Source organism: Hibiscus syriacus, unplaced genomic scaffold (assembly GCF_006381635.1).
Source record: "Hibiscus syriacus cultivar Baekdansim isolate YM2019G1 unplaced genomic scaffold, ASM638163v2 tig00111023_pilon, whole genome shotgun sequence".
Lineage (NCBI taxonomy): Eukaryota > Viridiplantae > Streptophyta > Magnoliopsida > Malvales > Malvaceae > Hibiscus > Hibiscus syriacus.
Window position 1 is genome coordinate 170,204 of NW_024062957.1, and position 14,309 is coordinate 184,512.

At 33.5% G+C, this 14,309-nt stretch overlaps 2 pseudogenes; both read left to right on the top strand.

The window, feature by feature from the left end:
* Positions 1–345: 345 nt before the first annotated feature.
* LOC120150698 lies at positions 346–6,946 on the top strand (annotated as a pseudogene).
* Positions 6,947–11,116: 4,170 nt separating this feature from the next.
* On the top strand, positions 11,117–13,999 carry LOC120150703 (annotated as a pseudogene).
* The last annotated feature ends 310 nt before the right edge of the window (positions 14,000–14,309 follow it).

The following is a 14,309-nucleotide window of genomic DNA, read 5'->3' on the forward strand; positions in this document are numbered from 1 at the left end:
CTCATGGGGGAGGAGGAAATTGATACTATTTTAATTCTTTAATATCTATCTGTTTATCAAATATTATCATCAAGCAAGTAAGAATGAGCACAAAATTTTATATCAGGAATTTAAACTTTTAAAAAATTATATTAAAAATTTAAGAGATATTTAAATCAAATTCAAACTAAATGTTAAATATAATTTAAAAAATAAAATTTATATACCTTAATAAAATAAAAATAATAATTTAAATAATAAACGTGTAGTTTATCGTATTATTTTCCTACAAAAAGCAACAAATCCGGCAAACAAGAAACTGAGTCCTAGCCTCGTTGTCTAGCTTTTTTCGCACCAAGACACAGATCTAAATTATTCTTTCTCAAATCCCATTTTCTCAAATCTTCTCGCCGCCGAAAGCGATACAGATGTCGTGGAATGCTAACGTACGGTGGTCGGCGGTGTTCGTTGTATTGCTTTGGGGTTTGAGTAATGCTCCGCTCGGTGACGCCATATGGTTGAACGTCCCTAAGACCGGCACCAAGTGTGTCTCCGAGGAAATCCAGAGCAACGTCGTCGTTTTGGGTGACCACGTCGTTGTTTCCGAGGATCACGGACACATCCCCGCCATTTCCATCAAGGTTCATTTCCGGTTTTGCCCTTTATTTCCAATTTCGATCCGTTAGGATGATATTGCTAGAGTTTTGAAAATTAGACCGGACCGACCGGTTCAACCGGGAATTATTGTCTTGTTCGGTTCATTCTATCCGATGGAACCGGTTCTATGGAACCGTAAGGAATCGTTCGAATCAGATCGGATCGTGAACCGGTTCAACCTAAATTTTTTTATTTTTTATTAAATATTTTTGGTATTTTTATTTAATTTTTTAAATAATTATGACGTCATCCAGTTCTTACGATCGGTTCGACCGATTGAACCAGTAAACTCGTAGCACGACCGGTTCGCTGACCGATCCGATTCTGAAAATTATAATTTTGACTTGTCTTTGAATTGCTTCATTTGGATGAATAAACAATAACTAGTATAGTTTTAAATTTCAGAAAAAAAGTGGGAAAATTTAATGAAAATTTTGAATCATAGAAGGTGCAATTGTTAGATTTGTTAATGTTGTGTTTAAAATAGATTTTTTTATGTTGAAGTGGAAATCATATTTAGGGGAGATAATTGATATAACCCCAGACCGATACGGATGATTCGATTCGATCTGAGTTGTCACATTAGGACACCGGAGCGACCTACTGTAAAAATAGCAGAAAAATTAAAACATGTAACTTATAAAATGATTTATCAGTATGCAGAAATAAAACAGATTTTCAGACTCGTATATAAAACAAAATACAATTACATGCCACCTAATCACATGTATCATTCTCTGCAAGCAACGCCGGAAGAACTCCCTTACTGAAGTCGATAACTGCACTGGTACAATTCTTTTAACCTGAAATGGTGAGTAATAGAGTGAGCTTCGAAAAGCTCAATAATACAGAACTATCATATAATGCTATAATACATGCAGATAAATGAAAAGCCATATAGTTTCCTTCTTGATTCAGACGTATACAAATTTTCGGTAAATATGAGGTTCCACTGGTAGTTCATCGAGTAAGAGCCATGAATATCTCAGTTCATAGGAAGCATTCATAGTACTACGTTTTCAGGAGATCGAATATGATATCTAGTGTGTTTCAACTGTACGATAAAATCATAACAGGTAAACTAATCAAATGATAGTTAGGTAAATCTCATAAATCATACTGTAGTGGAGCTTTTTAAACTCGTATTTTAAAACCATCGTATAAAGAGTTAACCTAAGAGAACATCTTAGGGCCTGAGAGCTTACCCAAGAAAGTTTCGGGGCCATGGGGCCTAACTAAAAACACATCTTAGGGCCGTTGAGCCTACCTAAGAGTCACATTAGGTCCATAAAAATTTTTCAGTTTGATCAGAGTTGTACTTTACAAATCAGTATCTCCAAGATACAATTTATACCATGATACAATTCTATAATTCATCACCATTATTTTGGTGCATCCATAAAACAGTAACCATAGATTTCAGTGTACCACATATTAAAACAAATAAAACAATTTAATAATATATAGGGAACACACTAGAGAATCCAAGTATTTTTCAGAGGCATTTTGTAGTTATCAGAATGGATAGCATGAACTTGTGCAATCTGATCGTATTCCAGGAACGAGGTCCTATTGAAGAGATTTAAATACTAACTAATCTAATCAAACATCTAATGTTGATACTTTAAAATCTCACTATGTTTTCATATGCATCAAAAAAGTGTTCAGGAACATTTATACAAAATAATTCTAGATTCAGATTTACTGCGAGTAATTCCATTACCCAAACAATCAGGGTATTTAGGAATATACTTAAATTCATAGGATCTCAGCTCAATTGAACCAAATAGGGTATTCATAATCTTTTCCTTCTACGTTACATGTGTTTTCAGACATGACCGAAGTGATTTAATATGAAAATATAGAAACAAAGATTCAAGACATTTACAATCCATGTTGATCGATCGGCTTATCGAACAATTCGAACTGAACAACTCTCAGAACTAATGCATGTCGACCCGTGAATTTACTGTCTTTCCTGAGTATTTACTCTTTAATACTAACAAGTATTGTCCATAGATCATCTTCGTAATCATCGATGAATAGATCTTCCAATAGTCTTTATTTCATTTCCATGTTTCAACGATATCAGGAAATACATAGATACTTGATTCATGTTTTATGACCCAAAAGGACAATTCATCATGTAAGTTCAACAGTGTTCCCAAACTCATCCAATCTCCTATTTAATCCTCAGTCATTGAGGTTACTCAGCTCGTTTAGCAATCAAGTCTATCTCGGTTACTTCAGAGCTTTCCAGATAATCCAGACGTTTCTGAATTTCAGATACATATTGTACTTCCGTTCAATTCAATTTGGTCTTCGTGGTTGATTTGACTAACGAATATCCATTTCATATTACTGAAAGCGATCTAGAGTTGAGCTGAGCTGAGTACTTTTAAAATTATCATCGAATCAAACTTGAGAAGACTAACACACATTCAAATGTACTTAAGTCGTTCAGGTACTAACATATCATTAGTGTTGGTCAACTCACTTAATCTGAATTCCATAACTTTTAAGGGTAGTTCAACACCTATGTTTATTTGGATTCCTTAATTAATCCAAAACATTTACTTAATCTAGACCATAAGGTTATTTTGGTCATTTTGGTACTAAGTTTTATTCATTTCTTTACAGAGTTCGAGGATATTTAGTCATTCCTGAGCTTGTTGATATTCTTGGCTCATTTCCATTACAGGGGTATTCCGATCATTTTATAGGTCCAGTGTATTTCAACCCTTCATTTCCATCTGATCTTATTATTTAATTCAAACGTATCATCTTTTTCAGACCTTTCGAATCATTCTAACAAAAGAACACCCTTGATAATTTATTCTTAACTAATATATTTTCAGGTCAATTTCCTTCTCAGAAGTTACAAACAGGTTATCAAAAATTTTCAGTACAAAGACGAATCTTTACAATTTAATCCGTAATTTATCGAGTTAAGTACGAATCCTCAAAGTACTTTCTCATTCAGGGTTAACTCAAACTATTTTTACCACTCAAGGGCATTTTCGTAATTTCTTAACTAGATAACTTCGGTATTAACTCTTAACGAAAATAATATAATTTAGCGATCCTATGGTTAATTGATTTCCCGAACATTTTTTGATCTTGAAATAATTCCTTAACAGACTTCTAGTATCTTGCACAAACCCTCTTGGGGTTAAAAAAATCAGTTATCAAAATGTTCTAAGAAAAACTAACATTTCTTATGCACATCTGTACTTTTACCGGATCAATGTCTTTTCAGAGTTATTAACCAACTTCCAGGGACAATTCTTGTCATCTTACAACATAAGGGTATTTTTGTAATTTTACCCTACCGAATTATTCTCATAATTTTCCATCCAAATACCTTTGATGAAATAAATTATATGTTACAGATCCAAGCTGATTCCTTTATCACTAAACACAGAACTTGTAAATTTTAATTCTAACAATCCCTCAATTTCTTATAAAATTAATCTATACCATAATCAGTTACCAAACTTTTACCGTATTCGAATCGAGTGTAGAAATTAATTAACTATACAAATGAGACCAACATTATCTTATTCATGCATTTACCAATATTCACATATTACATAAAACATAAAGAGGTAGTAAAGTATTACCTCGATTTCCGTGCCATACTGATCGATCATAAAAATTCCATTCGAACGCCCTCGATCTTGAAATCATCTTCCAATAATTCCTCAGATGCATATCAACAGAAATTATATAAAAACGGAGCTTAATTCTGAAAAACAGATCGAATCGGGTGATAAATCAGTCAAAAACAGCTTACCGAGTTCGAGTTTGGCAAAACGGACCCCAAAAACAGATTCGAGATATTGAAAAACATAAAATAAGATTTTTCAAAATTTTTGACTTTTTGATCAAAGTCAACGGTCAACGGTCACCGATTTTACACAAATATCACCCTAACAGAAATTAATTACAAATTAAGCATCATTCTAAAAATATTTACAAAACTAGCACCCGAGTTTTACACAAATATCACCCTGCGGCTAGGACTCCCCACTCGCAAGGGGTGGCGCGTGGGGCGCGTGCGACGTCCCCAGAGGCCCCAAAAATCCCGAAAAATGTCTAAAATTTATTTTGTGACATTTTAAGACATTTACCAAGCTTAGTTCACAATTTTGAACGGTGGAGAGCTCGATTCTAAAATATCAAAAACTTTGACTTCCTTACCCCTCCACGCGCCGGCGACGACGGAGAAACGGAGGACACCGGTGAACTCGAAACGATATAAGGAACACGATGGTGCGGGAGATGTCGTAAACTGGTGGCCGGATCGACGTAAATCGACGAAAAACTAATCGAAATCGAGTTATAACCGACGATACTTCCAACTGAAATTAACGACAAACGACGTTGATTTACGACAAGAGGCTTGAGGGGTTTTGTTCATTGGTCGACAAAGAACACGATAGTTGTTTCGGTTCGTCAAACAGAGGTCGAACGATGAATAAATCAGAGTTCAAAAGAGGGTTGACGGGGGAGGAAAATGGAAAAATAAAATCTGCAAAACCTGCGCACGGGGTAGAGAGTTTATATTTCATCATAAAATAATGGTTAAATCATGGGTTTAGTCATTGAATTTTATGCTTTTCCTAAAATGGTCTGCCAACTTTGAAATTTTTCAATTTAATCCACAATTTCTTCCAAAATACCAATTTAAATTCAATACTTTAAAAATCCTAAAATTTAGCTCCTAAATTAGGGTGTTACAATTGAACATTTTAACTGTAATATATTATAGCTATGAGCTGAAGAATTAGTAAACTATGGAAGAACAGAGATGTAATAATAGATTGAAATTTCAAATGAAAATTAAAGAAGAAAGCTTGCATGGAGTTATTGGTTTGGTATCGAATGGTACATAGATGGAACTGTTGACTTGATCTCTCTAAGTTAGTAATATTTTTAGAATTAGGCATTTGACTTTGGAATAATGGAAATTTAGGCTTTGCTTGGTATGGAGGATAGAAAATTTCTTAATCAGATGGTTAAGATTCATAGCCACTTTCTTACTTTGAATCATAACCATTTTGATTATCAACTTTTCCATCCTTCATACCAAGCAAAGCCTTGGGGATGAGATTGTAAAGGTAATGAATCCAACATTGAACTTAACCCTTTATTTTCTAGAACCTGCTTCTTTATCTTCGGGATGAATCCGTTATCGTACCATGTTTTGGGACAGATACTAGATTACTGCTGGCTCGGTAGTTTCTTTGAGATAAAGCATCATTTTGTCCCTAGACTTTACAAATTTCCCCAATTTGGCCCCTGAAGCTTTTTGCTATTCACATTAATCCTTAAACTTGGCAACTTTTCCCATTTTTAGTATTTTCTGATGAAGTGGCACTCTGATATTATGCCACATGCCACACTTTCAGAGTGTCACTTCGTCAAAGATACCTAAAAATCCAAGTTCAGAGACTAATGTGGACAAAAGAAAGTTCAGGGACCAAGCTAGGAAAAGTTACCAAGATCAGGGACTAAATGTTTCTTTATCTTTTCAATATAATTTGCATCTCTGAAATGGAAACTGTAAACCCCGATGTGACACCTCCTCAAGCATAATTTACTTGGCTCCAACTTCTAACTCACAGTTTGTACTGTACAGGTGACATCCCCTTATGGGAACACTTCATCACAAGGATAATGTGACACATGGTCAATTTGCATTCACAACTCAGGAGGCTGGCAATTACCTAGCATGTTTCTGGTCGGAGGGCCATTATCAAGGAGCTGGAGAACTTAGTGTCAACATTGACTGGAAAACTGGCAATTGCAGCTAAAGACTGGGAGTCGGTTACCAGAAAAGAAAAAATTGAGGTAAGCATTTTTTTGGATCTCCTTGTTTTATCATGTTCGGATTTACAGAGGAAACCATGTGTGGTGTCCTTCTCCTAGTCCTAGTGCAGATCAAACGTTGGAACGAAAGGGTTTTTGCGATGGTTGTACTCGAGGATTTTTATTTCTGCTGATATGCCAATAACAAAAGAACTCTTTAGCTAAACCACAAGCTATACCGATAAACTTTTTTTCTCAAAAAGAACTAATATGGCAATTGTTGATTTCATCCTTTTGGTTTTTGGGGTTTGTGAGGTTAGGCTGATAATGTGATTACATGCGCATCAAAAGCTCGGAACTTTATATTTACCGTACACGAGAATTCATGTGTTTCACCACCCTTGTTTACGTATAGGGTGTTGGGCTCGAGCTGATGAAACTTGAAGGAGCAGTGGATTCCATTCACCAGATTTTACTCTATCTCAAGGACAGGTAATTGTTTATATTTCTTTTAGGGCTTGCTCGAAGTTTAAGCTTCTCTTTTTCTTAAGTAAGCTAACATTCTCCGGTCATCGTTGCCGGACAACAGAGAAGCAAACCTGAGGACTACGAGTGAGAACACAAACGCCAGAGTTGCGTGGTTCAGTATCACGTCATTGGGCATTTGCGTCGCTGTGTCCTGTTTGCAAATTTGGTACTTGAAGCGATACTTTCTAAAGAAGAAGCTTATCTGAAGTTCTAAACTTGTTTGGTAGGAGAGAACAAATTCAAAAACTAGTCTTTCTTTTTCATGTATGTTTTACAAGGAAAGTTTTGATGCCTTTAAGAGAGTAGTACCATTAACAGTTACTATGCCAAGAGAATTGTTATTTCAGTAATTTTATTAGAATTTTTATCTAAATTGTAAATTTCACGTGGTAGAATTGCAGTGTGTCATGTGATAATATGTCATAAAAATTCGTTTAAGATTTAACGGTTAAAATTGATTAAAAAAACTTTTGAATAAAATTTATATAATCTAACATGTTAATATTTTATTTTACTTATATTATACTCTTTTTTAACATTTTAGTTATTTTCAGTAATATTTTATATTTTTAATTCATCCCATAATTTGCATAATTTTTCATTTATTTATTTAAGAATTAAATTATTATATCTAACATGCACTAATGTATGTCACGTTTAAAAAGTCTTGGTGGATATATTGAATATCGTATAATCTCTTCCTCTTCTCATATAAAAAATTAATTCGACTTTATCAATAAAATAATAAAATATATAAAATAAATGAATGTCTCAAAATTTATATAACATAAAGTATTGATGTATGAAAAGTTTATTATTAATTTAGTATTAAAATTTGATTGTCTAAAATAATTCAAATAATAAACTTCTCAAGTGATTTTAGTAGTAAAAGAAAATATTTATTATTTTTTAGATATTTTAAGTTCGAGTAATATAAGTTTTTAATTGGTTAAAAAAAATTTAAACATATATTATCTTATAATTATCGAACACTATTAAAAGAATAACTCATATAATATTAGATAAGCAAGAGTGTCCAATGGGAAATGATCACGTGCGACAACTTTAATATACGGCTAAAAAAAGATACTATCGATTTTTTTATTATTTAAATAACAAAACGGTAAAAAATTATTAGAAACATTATTATTTCTACCGGTTTTGTTTTAATTGGGCGTTTTATAGTTTTATTTTTATTAGACGCTTTACTAATTTTGTTATTGTTGGGCATTTTATTGGAAATATTAAAAACACATTAATATTTTAGGTAGAAATAATAATGGTTTTAAGTAATTTTTTTACCGATTTTATTATTTAAATAATAACAAATTAATAACATTTTATTTTAACTATATATTAAGGGTGTCGCGTGCCCAGAGTCAAATGTAGGTCTATCAAACAAAGCAGCCGCTAAACTTGCTAATTTAAAGTCAAACCAAATTGTAAGTCCTTTCCCTTGTTAAAATCTAATCCAATTATCTTTTAAGTTTGCAAATGTAATCTAATCCGGTTTAATCCTGATTCTCTTATTTATTAATGTTAAATTATGATTAATTATGATTAAATAAAATGAGAATAAAAAGTTTAATTCTCAATTTTTTACCTAAATTACGTTATTTTCTTCATCTTGGTACTTAAACCTTTTATAAAAAAAAGTAATATTAGGGATGGTCATGAGTTTGGTTTTTAATTGGTTCAAACCCGATTCAAGTATTATTCTTTCACTCAACTAAATTTTAAGATAAAAATTCGTATTAGATTCGTCGTAAATATAAAAAATCTCATTTTTATTTGATAAAATAAGAACCTAAGAAGTGTTGTAACAATTGTTCTAAATATATAGAGGATAATTATGTCGGGTCATGTCATAAATTATCACCCTAAACTCGATCGAATTTGACCTCATCATTCACAAAAATCTGACTCAAACACGAATTAGAATAAAATACTCGATCATATAAAGTTAGATCTAAATCCATCAAATTCTGGTAAAATAATATCCGTAAGTAGTACACAGCTCCAATTATCTTCCCAATTTGCCTTAATCGTGACTTTGGTTAATAAAAGGCTTTATTGACAATTTACCTCCTAAACTATACATATTTTTTTAATTTGGCACCTAACCTTTTTTTCGTCTGTAGTGCTCCTAAAGTATTAAATTGTTATCCATTCCATCCCAATACGTTTTTTTAATAGTTTACAGTGATTACAATGTAATATCTGTTCAGAACTTTCTTTACTTATAGATAATGCATACTCTATAAACACAGATGCTCAAACCCTTAATAAAATAACTTTCGAACATTGAAACTTATCACGTGAAACAAAATCCATTTAAATACCGTTATTGTTACTCAATTATTGAACCATCAAAGATTGTTTAAGTATCAACATGAGAAAAAGAATAAAGTTAAAGTACCGATTCGTAATTAGGTCAAAATAAAATAAAATGGAGATGAAGCACCCCACGAAGTGTTGGGAAACTGTTATCCAATCAAACTAGACATCAAATTGTAGGGCATAATAATTAATTATTCACATTGTTAGTTGTAATTGATGTACAAGGAGATCTTTGACTTATCATTGGTCCACGTGCATGGTCCATATTGGTAAACAGTTCACTCTAATATTATCCAAATACTTTATTAATTATTAATTGGTTTCACAAGATTATGTATTAAGTCATGTAAAGCTAAAATTTCGAATTATTCCATGAATAAGTGATCAAAGTCATTAACATATATATTGTTAGGTTTTGGACTCGAGTATTGCATATATAAGGGATATAAGTGTTTATAATCAGAAAATTAAGCCTTTAAATAGATATTATTTTATTTTGATTCCAAATTTATTAAAGAAATAGATTTTGAATTAATATTATGAAATGAGAAAATTACCCGTCCAGCTCAGTTGGTAGAGCGCAAGGCTTTTAATCTTGTGGTCGTGGGATCGAGTCACACGGTGGACAATTCATAATTCTGACTGCAAGATGTCTCTCACGGAAGCTACTCTTAACCTGGCGTTAGGAGCATCCTATTATCCTACCTCCCCTTACCCTATTACATATGGGAATAAGATCAGCTAATTTTTTATTATTAAAAGTATCATTACAACACTTTACTCACTTTGTTCTTTCTCCTTAGGTCTGTAAACGAACCGAACGCACACGAACGATGTATGTTCATGCTCGTTCATTAAGGAATATAGTTTGTTCATGTTCATTCATGTCCGTTCATTTAAATGAAACGAATGTGAACGAACACAAACGAACGAACATAATAAATGAACATAAACGAACACAATAAACGAACAACACAAACAAAAAAAAACTTATTCGAACACAACAAATGAATTTAAAAAAAATAAATAACAATAATAACAACTTAAAATTCATTAATATAACCTGCAAGTTTAGAGTTAATTTGTTCGAATACGACAATAACATACATAAATCATAAATAAGCTATATGAACATAATAAAGTCTTAAAGTTAATTTGTTCAACAAAACAATCTTCTTGAAATTCAAACAACTTTAATAATCTTCGAACATATTCAACTTACCCTTTGTTCGAACATAAATGAACGAACATAAATGAACATATAATCGAACGCTCACGAACGTAAATGAATGAACGAGTCATTTGTTCGTGTTCGTTCATTTAATTAAACGAACGCAAAATCTTATTCATGTTCGATCATTTAATAAATAAACGAACATAAATAAACTTCCCGCCGCACGATTCATGATGACTGAACGTTTAGTTCATTTACATACGTATTCCACCTTTACCCATTTGCTTCATCTCAACGTTCGGTTTACAAAAATGCTTTATTATTTTCAAAAAAAAAAAAACAACAACGTTCGGCAGCCCATAAAGTTATTTAAAATTGTCTTTAAAAAATTGACATAATGAAAAGCTCAGTCAAATTTCACTAGAAAAATTAGATAAACCCCATTTAGCTACTTTTGAGCTAAAAAGCTTAGAACTGTTCAGAATTTAATTTCAAAATGTACATGTTTTATGAAAAAAAGAAGAGGAAAGAGAAATGTTGTTGTCAAAAACCAAATTTTGGTAATTAATAGAGAGGTGAAAGGCATATGCCTACCATTGACACTTCTGTCACAATCCACACCCATTTCTCTGCTGTTGTTGTTCTTGGTGGTGGTGGTAAAGTAAAGTGAGTTTTCTTGAGAGTGAAAGATAGGAGGAGAAGAAGAAAAAAGGACCCAAGGTAGATATAGAGAGAAAAAGGAGAAAATCTTGTTTTGTTTTTGTTGCAGATGCTCTTTCAATGGGGAAGAATGAGGACCAAAATCTGCAACAGAGAGAGCAGAGTATTGAATCAGGGAACAGTCAGGGGCATCCTGGATTCTTGTGTGGGAGATTTTGGATTGTTTTGTCGAACTTTTCAAACGAGTTCAGTTTCAGATGTGTTTTCTTCTTGTTTCTCGGTTTGTCGGTGTTTTTGCCTGGGATCTTCTGGATCCTCCCTTCTCGCCCTGTAAAATCTGGGTTTGATGCTAACCGAGCTATTAAGCTCAGTGGTAAATTTTCTTTGTTCTTGTTGTTACCATTGGAGCTACATTTTTGTAAATTTGTCACAATTTGTTTGCTTGATTAGGGTTTCATGATGTTTCCAGAAAATGTGTATTGTGATTCTCACTTCATTTTTGTTGTCTCCTTTGGATCCTCAAGTGTTGAGGGTCAATGGTTATTTCCCAGATTGATCATTCACCATGTGATTGATTTCCATTGATTCAAAATTCATGTTTTAAATCTGGAATTTTGGTGTTGTAAAATGGTAGTTATCTTGCCTTGTTGTTGTTTTGTTGGTTTTCTGCAAATGTTATAGCAAAATGGGCAATCATTTAATTCACCTAAGATAAATCGATTTAGTTCCTATGGAACTCGATAATCTTCCTTGACGATTGATGTTGCTTTTTTTTTAAAATGTGCTACCGAACAAAGATAAGTCGATTCAGTTCCTTGATTAGATTTGATCTTTCTGAGTTTGATCTAAATGCATATTGAAATAAGACCTTTCTTTGGTTGTATTTCCATCACAATGAATGCCCTTTTAAGTTCATTGATGTAGTTCCATGGGTAAGTTTCCTCGTTTGTTGTTTATATTATCATTTCTTCTTTGCAGCCCCGGTTCATGTATACTTTACGCTCAAGAAACCGGTGTCCGAGCTTGTCCAGCATGTTGAAAAGTTAGAGTATGATATCTATGAAGAAATAGGTGTTCCACATACTAAGGTTCTTACGCCCAACTTCTGCCATCATATTGCATGTATTTACTACCATTTTATGTGAAAAGATGATATAAAAGCTCTACTCATTTTCAACAGGTGGTTATCTTATCCATGCACCAGTTCGGTGCATCTAACTCTACTTATGTGGTGTTTGGTGTTTTTTCGGATCTCGTACACAGACCAATAAATGTCGTGTCCCTAAGTGTGCTGAGATCGTCTTTAATCGAGCTGTTCCTCCGACACTCCAATCTAACTTTGACAACCTCCATATTTGGGCAGCCTTCTGATTTCGAGATTTTGAAGTTTCCTGGGGGGATCACTGTAACCCCTTTATCAGCTGCTTCTATCTGGCAAAAAACCCAGATTTTATTCAATTTTACTCTATATAATTCGATATCTGAAATAGATGAAAAATTCATCGAGCTAATGGATCAGCTAAAATATGGATTACATCTGAGGTCTTATGAGGTATGACAATAGTTTCAAGCAATGTTCACTCATACACTGTCACTAATGGTTGGTGTTCCGGTTGATCTATGGTAGCCTTCAGATATAATACATTTTTATAATCTTTTTTATTTGTCCGTTGCAGAATTTGTTTATGCAATTAAAAACAGAAATGGCTCCACAATGTCCTCTCCGATAATAGTTCAGGCTTCAGTGATGTCAGATGGTTTCATTAGCCTTTTGCCTCGGAGATTAAAGCAGTTGGCTCAAACCATCACAGGCTCTCCAGCGAAGAATCTCGGTCTTAATAATTCAGTCTTTGGTAAAGTTAAAAGCATTAGCTTATCATCTTATCTGAAGGGTACACTTCATCCTACCCCTCCCACTCCTTCACCGGCTCCATCTCCAGGGCCATCAATGTCCCAGCATCCTACTTTCTCACCGACTCACTCTCCAGCACCTGCACCCAAGAAACCCCATCTTACTGCTGCTTCTTCTGGTCATGGTCCTATTCTGTCACCAGGTCCAAGAAGTGGTTCCTACCCTATTTTTCCGCCTTCGATTTCTCCTGAACCTTCTAGTTTAGCAAAACACACCCCACCCCCCTGTCCATACTCTCATCCTGCGATTCCGCCAAGATCTTCTCCAAGATCTCATTGCAGCCGAACTTCTAACTGCCCACCTCTCATGAGTCCTCAATCAACGTTGTCTCCAGATCAACCACCTTTCCCTTAAGTGTCTTACGGCTCTAGCCAGGCCAAGGTACGGACAGTACAAAAGACCCGATTTCGGCACCACTTGCTCAGTCTCCGCTTGCGCAATCTCCATCATGTAAGAATATATGCTAGGTGAATACACGATTCTGCTTACTCTAATTGCCAAGTAAATACATGCATTCTGCCCTAGGAACTCTGGTTATCGGCATTCTAGGATTCTTGACCTTTCATCTCCGTTTATGATCAAAATCAATTCATTTGTGTTACATACCATCCAATGTTCCAAGACATCAAATTTTTTGACAAGGGAAGCATGTTAGAAGCCCCTGCAAAAAAGTCCGAAGGTTTTCCGGAAAACAATGTACATGTAAACAAGATAGAAGATGAACTACCGGGGGAGCAAAGCCGGAAATTTCACAGGTCGGACATCTTACTTCGAGTTCTTATGATTTTGTGACAAAATACACGAGTTGTTTCTTTCCCAAAGGGAATAATGACTCCAAGAGATGGTGTGACTAAGCAGTCATCAACATACAAGAACCATTATAATGTCATGTTGGAAATGTAAAAACTATTGTTTTCTATAATACTCGAGGAATGATGAAAACAGTTATAGATTTTTACAAGTCATCATACATACATACATACATGCGTATAGTGACCATTTTTTGAAGTTTGCCTTCAATACTAAAGCAAATTGCCAAAACGGAGAAAGGACATGAATGAAATTAATTTTTTTTAATTTATTAATAACACAGACATTCAGATACTTTTCAAGGAGAAATAGTTTCTTTTTTCCATTGACGCAGTTCAATAGGTTCAATTCATTCGTATCTTAATTATAATTATCGATATTTGATTTATTAATAAATTAATATAAATTTTAATTATTATAAATTCTAAAAATTTG